The sequence below is a fragment of the Bufo gargarizans genome, chromosome 7 (genome assembly GCF_014858855.1).
Source record: "Bufo gargarizans isolate SCDJY-AF-19 chromosome 7, ASM1485885v1, whole genome shotgun sequence".
NCBI lineage: Eukaryota > Metazoa > Chordata > Amphibia > Anura > Bufonidae > Bufo > Bufo gargarizans.
Window position 1 is genome coordinate 54864555 of NC_058086.1, and position 9217 is coordinate 54873771.

Genomic DNA, 9217 nt, shown 5'->3' on the forward strand with positions numbered 1-9217 from the left:
GGCCTCATGCACGCGGCCGTGCCCGTATTGTGGCCCGCAAACAGCTGGTCCGCAATATGCAGGCACCGGATGTGTGCTCACAGCGTCTTGGATGCGTAACCAATCATTTGGATTTCTCTCCGTGCCGGCACTGCAAAAAAAATAGAACGTGTTTTATATTTTGAAATTCGTTCCCGCTTCATTTGGTGGTAAAAGCAGAATTGCGTTATGGATTCTGTTACCACGAACCATAACGCAATTCTATGATGGAATGCCTTTAGAGGCATTCCGTTATTTATTCCGTCATAATTAAAGTCTATAGTAAGGCAGACTCATCCGTCCGGCGATGCACAGGAAAGCCCTTACCTGTGCCGGGAGCCGGTCTGAAATCAAACGCAGTCACAGGGAGCAGACAGTTCCGAGAACAGCCGCCGGGGGCCTTCATCGGGCTGTTCTCGGAACTGCCTGCTCCCGGTGACTGAATTTGATTTCAGACCGGCTCCCGACACAGGTAAGGGCTTACCTGTGCATCGCCGGACGGGTGAGTCTAGCCTACTAAAGATGACAGCCCGAATGTGTTCGCTGGCGAACACTGCGAACTGGCCATCACTGGTCATGAGTGTTGGACCCCCACCGATCAGATACTGATGACCTATCCAGAGGATAGTAGCAAAAAATGGTTGTGGAATCGCACTCACCAGATCTCATGGTCACCCGGCATGCAACAGCCTACCTGGAGTCCAAGATTCATCAGGGCTCCTATATCATAAGTCCCATAAAGGCTGGGAATCAGACGAAACATCACGACCCACTGCACGTTTGTTCACTTAAGCGGCTCCCAATAAAGGGACCTTTTTGTACCGGATATGCTGCCTCCATCTTCTTTTATGGGACTATCCAGAGGATAGGTCATCAGTATTTAAATCTCAGAAAACCCCTTTAAAGTGGCGTGCCATGACACAGAAGTTCAAAGAGTAGCAGATATGGAATACATGTGTCACGCTCCACCCCTAAGGTCCTGGGGGTACTACAATTGTGTTTTTAACTTAATGCTTTGTAATATGGCAAGCGCCCGACTTTCTGTGGAGGGTGCTTAGGGACTGGTGGTCCCCCTTCCCCTCCCCAGCCTGGGGTCATGTGTAGCACCTTGCCCTGGTTTGGGTACCTAAAGGGTTAAGGGATTGTGGGAGATTCGTCACTATGGGGGCGTAGGGTTTTTATCTCCTCCCTCTATCTAGGTTATATAACCCCCTCCCCTGCTGCTGCACTTCCTCTTTGTCAGCGGAAGCCGAGTTGCCCTCCCTCCCGCCCTTGAATGGGTTTCAGTGTGAAGTTGAATTCTGGTTTTTCTCCAGGGGTGTTATATTTAAAAAATAAAATAAAAATGGGAGTAAAGTTGAAAAGAACGGTTTGGGAACCTGTACAACTGTTTTGGAGATATTTACGTTGTCTCCTTCTTTTAAGAATTGCGGTATGATTGAAGATATGAAGTCACAGCTGGCGGCATTTGATACAGCGGAGTGTTGGAAATGGCTGATGGCGTACTTGCCCGCCGGGAGTCCGGCGGTTGGCATACCGCTCCAAGATGATGTTATTTGGTTTTGCCGTTTAAAATAAATAAGCTGTGGCCGATCATCACCCAGCTAAAGGTTACCTGTTGTCTCGAGTGTTTATTAACTGGTTCAGTTTTAGTTAGGGGAGCTACAGGTAAGCAGAGGTGCCGGCCCGGTTCCTATCTCTCCTCCGCCCTCTCCTGATTACCAACAGTCTTACCCTAAGTTCACACCTGAGCGTTTTACAGCGCGTTCAAACGCGCTGTAAAACGCTCAACACATGAAAACCAATGCTTCCCTATGGGAATGGTTCTCACCTGGGCGTTTTACAGCGCGTACGATCGCGCTGTAAAACGCCCGACGAATAATCAAGTACTTGAGCTTCTTTGGGGCGTTTTGACGCGCGTTTGTGGCCATAGGACACTGCAGTCAATCACACAAACGCGCGTCAAACGCGCGTTTACTATTACAAAAAACGCGCATAAAAACGCGCGACAAAAACGCGCGTTTGAGAAACGCTCATGTGTGAAAGCAGGGTTAATGTTATGTCACCTTTCATGCAATACACTTTGTGAACCAGCAGATGGGGTACAGTTGGCACTGTTTGTTAACAGGAATGGAACTTACCACTCCATTCCACCCCTCTTGGTAGGAGTGACCTGGTCCAACTTCCTGCCAAGGGTGGGGCTGAGCTAGGGAGAATGATTTCAGAATGTAGTAAGTGAGGATTGAGGGAGCATGTGATCCATCTGCCACTCCTCAAAGCCATGTGGACCACAGAGGCGGCTCATCTAGGAGGACATCATTGCCCTAGAGAGACTGCAGGGTCCTAGGCCCTGGAAGATTTGTAAGCTTCGGCGTATTTGTATTAGCAGAGTGATCAAACTATCAAGCCTTTGCTGCGAGGTGGTGGGTAACACATTCAGACACCATCACCGCAGTTCAGGACAGGCATAGCTAGAAGCCTGCATAATACAGTGGACACCTACAGCCACAAGTGCCAGAGTAAAGCCATAGGGAAGAGAGCCCAGAGAAAGTCAGCATCAACTAGCAAATTTCTGAGTGTCATCTTCTGCCACATTTCCAGCCACCATATCCCATTATCTGGGATTAGAAAATTGCACTTTGAAGGTACTGCTGCTGGATGAGTACAGTGTATTTGTTCTACAATCTCTGCCCGGTTCCTTTATCATCACCTTTTTCACGGCGCAAATTCAGTGAGTGACGGCCTGAGGTAGGACACCGTGACACACAACACTTCATTAGGGCAACTACCACTCCCATCCTTTGCATCAGCTTCTCCACGGCTAGCTGCACCTTCAGTAGGCATAACACCAGCTAGGCATAGGTTTTGCCAGGAATGTTTCTTCAAAGAATATGGTATCAAGTTATAAAGTGACGTGTCTCACGACAACAGAAAAGTTAATGGCCAAAAACATCTCTGCAACTTGTTGTGGCATGACTAGTTTAGAGCTGTGATCTGGCTGCAATAAGAAAAATGTCTAGATCACAGCAAAACCACAGGGAAGTGGCATGTGACTGGCATTGGGGTCTTTGATGACAAAGTCACATTCAACGTGGGGGGAAAACAGCTAAGGATCCGGCACAGAAGAGGTGGTGATGGTGAGTTCACTAAAAGAGTTCACGAGGGGCCTGGATGTATTTCTGGAGTGTAATAATATTACAGGCTATAGCTACTAGAGAGGGGTCGTTGATCCAGGGAGTTATTCTGATGCCTGATTGGAGTCGGGAAGGAATTTTTTCCCCTAAAATAAGGACAATTGGCTTCTACCTCATGAGGGTTTTTTGCTTTCCTCTGGATCAACTTACAGGCTGGATAAACGGATATATTTTTTCAGCCTTATAAACTATGTTACTATGAATAAAATCCATGTTTTTTTTTGCATCCAAAATGTAAAATCAAGCAAGGAAAATTGCATGATTTCCTATTGTGGTCACTGGAGGTTTCATGTTGCAAAGTGACCCCATTGGCCATCATAGAAGTCTATGAGGAGGGGGATCAGGAGCTGTAGGATGGAGACAGAGGCACACAGAAATGCTGCTGCCGGCTCTAGTAAGTTTCCCATCTCACCCCAGTGCTGGATTGACCAATCTGCATCGCTCGTGTGAAAGTGGCCTTAAGCTGCGTGGTCACGTGGCCGCACAGCTTCTATAGATTCTTTGTAGGCCCGCTGTCAATACAAATTATCCACACAGACAGGAGTCTTGCATTATTTGCATGACGGGGGTATTGGTTAGGCATAGTTCGCCTCATCCACTTACCTCAATACACTCCTTTGCATACCCTTCCAACACCATTACACCTCTCTGTCACCATTCCCCGAACCCAATAGACTCAGACCACCAACTGGAATGTAATGGCCACAGCAGCCGTTTATTAAATAACAATTATACAAATAACCATAACAATAATACTGATAATCCCCAATAGGGGAAGGTCCTTGAAGCCCCAAAAACATCGAGCTGCCGAACCAGGGTGAGCCATTCTTGCCTCCAGCCGTAACCCCCAGCTCAAAGGCACCACCGAATGACCCCCCTCCTCAATTCACCACAACCTCTCGGTCCACCTGGGAGTCCAGCCCCAACCGTGGGGCCCCCCCAATGTCCTCAGATTCCACCGTGACCAACTCCAAGGACCCCGCCCCTAGCCGCCGTGACATACTTAAACTCCACCAAAAAACCCTCCCCCTGCTCCAACCCAATTCCCCCAACAACAAAGGGAGGGGTGGGTGGGAGCTTCTCTTCTCCCTAAAATGGCGCCCTGCCTTCTTCCTCCCTGCTTATTTAACCCCTTAACTCCTCCCCCCTCACTCAAACTGACCTATCCTAACCCTTGCCCTACCTAGCCCCCCCCCCTCCCCTCCCCCCAGCCTGCTAACCCCAGGCTCACTAACCAAACCCCCGTCATGGGGGCCTCCCCTAAAGGGGGCTGCCCCCCCCCCCCCCTCAGTCCGGCCATTGCTTTTCCTCTATGTCTGTTTTATGCATGGAGTTAATATTTTTAACCCATGATTTTATAAGGTTGTTTATTTTCCTAGATGCAGTTTTCTCCTAGTTTCCTGATATGTTAACTGGGTACCTATGAAACTGCCCCATTATATATGTGTGTGCCTCTGAGATTGGGAAATTAGATTGTGAGCTCCACTGAGGAGAGGGACTGATGTCAGTCCTTACGGTCTGTAACATTTCCTAGGGAACATATTTCATGAAAGGTAATCTTTTAAAGAGGACGCAGTAATACTTTCAACCGGCAGATGGCAGACAGAGCACCAATATACAGTACATCACAAATGTATAATCATACAGTATAAGTAATGTAGATTACTGTATAAAGAGCACAGTTATAAATATAGAAGACAAAGAATTGTACAGACTAATTCATTTTTTTTTTTTCCATAAAAGATAAGATACATGTTACAAGGTTCGGTAAAATAAAAAAAAAGGGGGGGGGGGAGTCAAGTACATAAATGTGTGGATTAACATAAAAGTGTTGTGGTACAAGAGATAAATGTGAAATATGCATGTTCGAAATCAAAGTTAAAGGGAACCTGTCATCAACGTTATGCTAACCTCACTGAGGGCAGTATAAAGTAGTGACAGAAATGCTGATGTCAGCCGTGTGTGACTCATCAGCTAATAATAAGTGGTTGCCGAGAACCATCATCATAATCATTGCAGCCCAGGCCTTGAAAAGAGTCACATCTACCTGAGAAGAGTCCTGGTTGTTCCTAATCTCCTGCTCTCTCCCCATCTGCTGATGATTGGCAGTTCTCTCCTTGAGAGAAAGGGAGAAAACTCGGTATTAGACTGTCAGTCATCAGCAGGTGGACAGGAGAGCAGGAATCCATGAATAACCAGGACTCTTCTCCAGGCCCGGTCTCTTCTCCAGGCCCAGTCTGCAATGATTGTGATGTTGGTTCTCGGCAATCACTTATATTTAACTTATAAATGACAGACCGCTGAAATCAGCTCACCTGTCTCTACGTTATTCTGCCGTTATGGGTAGCATAACGTTGATGACAGGTTCCCTTTAATCTTGAATCCTGAGTCATGAGTCCATGTTACTACCATCCTGGCATAAGGAGGAAAAGCTCCACAAAAAGGGGACTATCCTCACATAAAGGAACATGTTATATCCCCAGGAGATTTGATGGTTTAGTTGTTATTATGATACGAACTGTTGAGCCAAATATCCCATTGTTTATAGAACGTATCCTTGCCATGGAAAGCAGTAGCCTGCTGCGCCCTCATACCAACAGTTATCCTGTACTCTTAATAATCTCGCTGAGAGAAGGAAGGGATTTGGCTTTCCAGCGACTTGCTATCAAAGTACAGACTAATTCTATTGATACATCAGAAATGTAATGGATTGCAACTATCATTTTTGCGACACTGATAACTGTAATATTGAAGTTTCTAATTGAGACTGTCCTAATCACCATAGCATAATATAAGAGAAGACTCTAATAGAGAACGCTACAGAGCACTATTGGCACTACTGCGTACCAGAGCTGCCTGCCAGCATAACGCAACTGGAGGCGTTAATTCAGGCAAAGTTAAAGGGGTTTTCTGGTACTTGGAGACTGATGGTCTCATCAATATGAGATTGGTGGGGGTTCGTTGTTGTGTCAGAAACTATACAGTGTGCACAACCGGAAGCACAAGGTTCCATCCAGTGCCGTGCCAGACAGGGGTGCACCTAGCCTTTGTGCTGTCCTGAGGCGAAAACTGAAACAGTGCCCCCCCTCCTTCCATGCCAATTTCTAACCTAACCCCTTTGCCACAATGAAAGCGCTCATTGCCCATGGCCCTTCCGCTGCCCCCCTCTTGCCCCTACCTGGTGCTGCCTGAGGCAATCGCCTCACCTGGCCTCATTGGTGGTGCTCCCCTGGTGCCAGTGTACTACAGCTCAGCTCCCATTCGAGTGATGCAGTACCCCAGTAGTCGGAAACTGCAGAGTGGACCGAGCCTTCCATCCATTGCATAGTTTCCAGCACTACTGGCTGCCGATCTGATATTGATGACCTATCTCGAAAATAAACTATCAATGTATAAGTCCTGCAAAAACCCTGGACACATCTGTATGTACATCACATTTATTCGGCTGATTTCTTACAAGTTAATTAAGAAAACCTAAAAAGTACAGTAATGCCTTCTTAAAGGGGGTATGCCATCATTAATGTAAATCAGACATCATATAGTACATGACATGGATCCAGAGATCTCCCTATTCATTGTTCCAGTTGCTCTGCTAGATATATATCAGGCTGGCAGCTCAGGGGGCGTGTCTTTCTGCTGCAGTTCAGGGGGGCGTGTCTTTCTACTGCAGCTCAGGGGGGCGTGTCTTTGAGCTGCAGCTATCTCCCTATCACAGCTCAGGAGGCAGTTAAAAGATGGAATTGAGCATGTGTGTCCACCTCAGCGGGGTGGACAAAGAAATAAGATAAAATAAATAAACAGCAGGTGGCGCTATACAGATACATTTTATCGAATAATTCAATGGCTATACAACATTTTTAATTACATGCAATTACAAAAGTATTCAGAACCAAGGGCTGGTTTTAAAACTGCAGAACATTTTTGATGGGACAACTACTTTAAGACAAAAGGCTGATACATTTTACTGATACTTTGTAGCAAATTACTATACAAGAGCGATTTAGGCTTTGGCAACCCACTGAAGAGCATTTATATAGGAAAATAGAAAATATCTTCCACTGGAATATAGAAGTGAGATTTAGACTAAAAATGAAAAATACATAGCCAAACTTTTATTGTCTAAAAATGTGCATAAAATCTCAATAAAAAACCTCCAGCATATAAAAGCAATCCATTCTGCACTTATATTCCAGAGAAAAGCAAATAAACTGTTAAGAGGAGTAAAAGGAAGTCAAATAAATCTTGACTCGGACTGAGGGGGACTATTGACCCACTGGATCCACTTACTGCACATTTATTATTAGTCCCCTGTATAAATATGACAATTGCCTCAAATTTTCCTTTGAGGTTTTCATCTAATTATTGTTTCATAAGAAAGAAAATGTCAGTCAGCGATTCTGTGGTTTTAAATGAGAACGTCCATCTCTCTCCGGCTACAGAGAAACCCGAGAGATAAAATGTTTGGCAAAGGTCCCGGCTGTATGTGGGCGCTCGCCTGACCCGGCCTAATTTGCTAATAATGGAGGTTTCCTGGGGAAGATAACAAACCGAAATGATGTGACTGGAAGGGAAATACATTACTCAATAGTTTTGTAAAATTAGGAAGCTTCTTTAAAGGGGACCTGTCATGTTGTATATGAAGTCTGATCTGCAGGCAGCGTGCTATAGAGCAGGAGGAGCATAGTACATGACTATCTCTTTCTAACAAAGCTAGAACCAGTCCTGTACCTCACATGGACCCAGAGATCTCCTCATCCATTGCTCTGCTAGATTTATCTCAAGCTGACAGCTCAAGGGGAGTGTCTTTCCTGCTGAAGCTCAGGGGGCGTGTCTTTCCTGCTGCAGCTCAGGGGGCGTGTCTTAGCTCTCCCTATCACAGCTCAGGAGGCAGTTAAGGGATGGAACTGAGCATGTGCGGCCATCTCGGTGAGCAGGTCAAAGAAATAAGAAAGAAACAAATAGCAGGTGGCGCTATACAGATACATTTTATTGAATAACTCATTGGCTATGCTAAATCTTTAATTACATGCAATTACAAAAGTATTCAGAGACAGATGCTGGTTTGAAAACTGTAGAATATTATTTGTGGGACAACCCCTTTAAGGGCCCTTTACACAGGCTGAGAATCGCACAAATCATTGCTAACGAGTGCTCAACGTAACGGGCGGGGTGTAAATGTACCGCCGATGTAACGTGAAACGCTGGTTCATTGGGTAATCCAATCATTTGTGTGCAGGCAAAAGTGATTGTTTACCGGCAGCAGATCGTGTAGTATAAACTCAATCTCCTGCCGGCAAACGATAAGTCCTTATGGGGAAGAGCGATGGCATTAGTGATCGCTTCTCCCCGTACTCTGGAGGAGAACGCTGCATGTAAATGCGCCGGTCTCCTCCACTAGCGATCAGCAGATTGTTGAGAAGGAACACTTCCAGCATAAAAATGCTTACTGTTAGGCCGAATGCACACGGACGTTTTTTCTTGCGGTCCGCAAAAACGGTTTCCGTTGTTCCGTGATCCGTGTCAGTTTTTTCTTCCGTGGATCTTCCTTGATTTTTGGAGGATCCACGGACATGAAAAATGAAAAAAAAAAAAGTCAAGTTTGCCTTTGAAATGATAGGAAAAAACGGACACGGACGCGGATGACAATCTTGTGTGCAGCCGTGATTTTTCACGGACCCATTGACTTGAATGGGTCCGTGAACCGTTGTCCGTGAAAAAAATAGGACAGTTCACGGACTGGAAACACGGATCACGGACGCGGATGCCAAACAGAGAATTTTCAGATTTTTCCACGAACCCATTGAAAGTCAATGGGTCCGCGAAAAAAAAAAGGAAAACGGAACAACGGCCGCGGATGCACACAACGGTCGTGTGCATGAGGCCTTAGTCAGCAGATCTCTGGGTGTAAACAGGGGACGTGCTACTGATCTAATGTGAACAGTTTGGGGGATGAATGATCGTACTCACATCATTTGTCCCCAATACAGTTTCGCTCCACCCGTGCA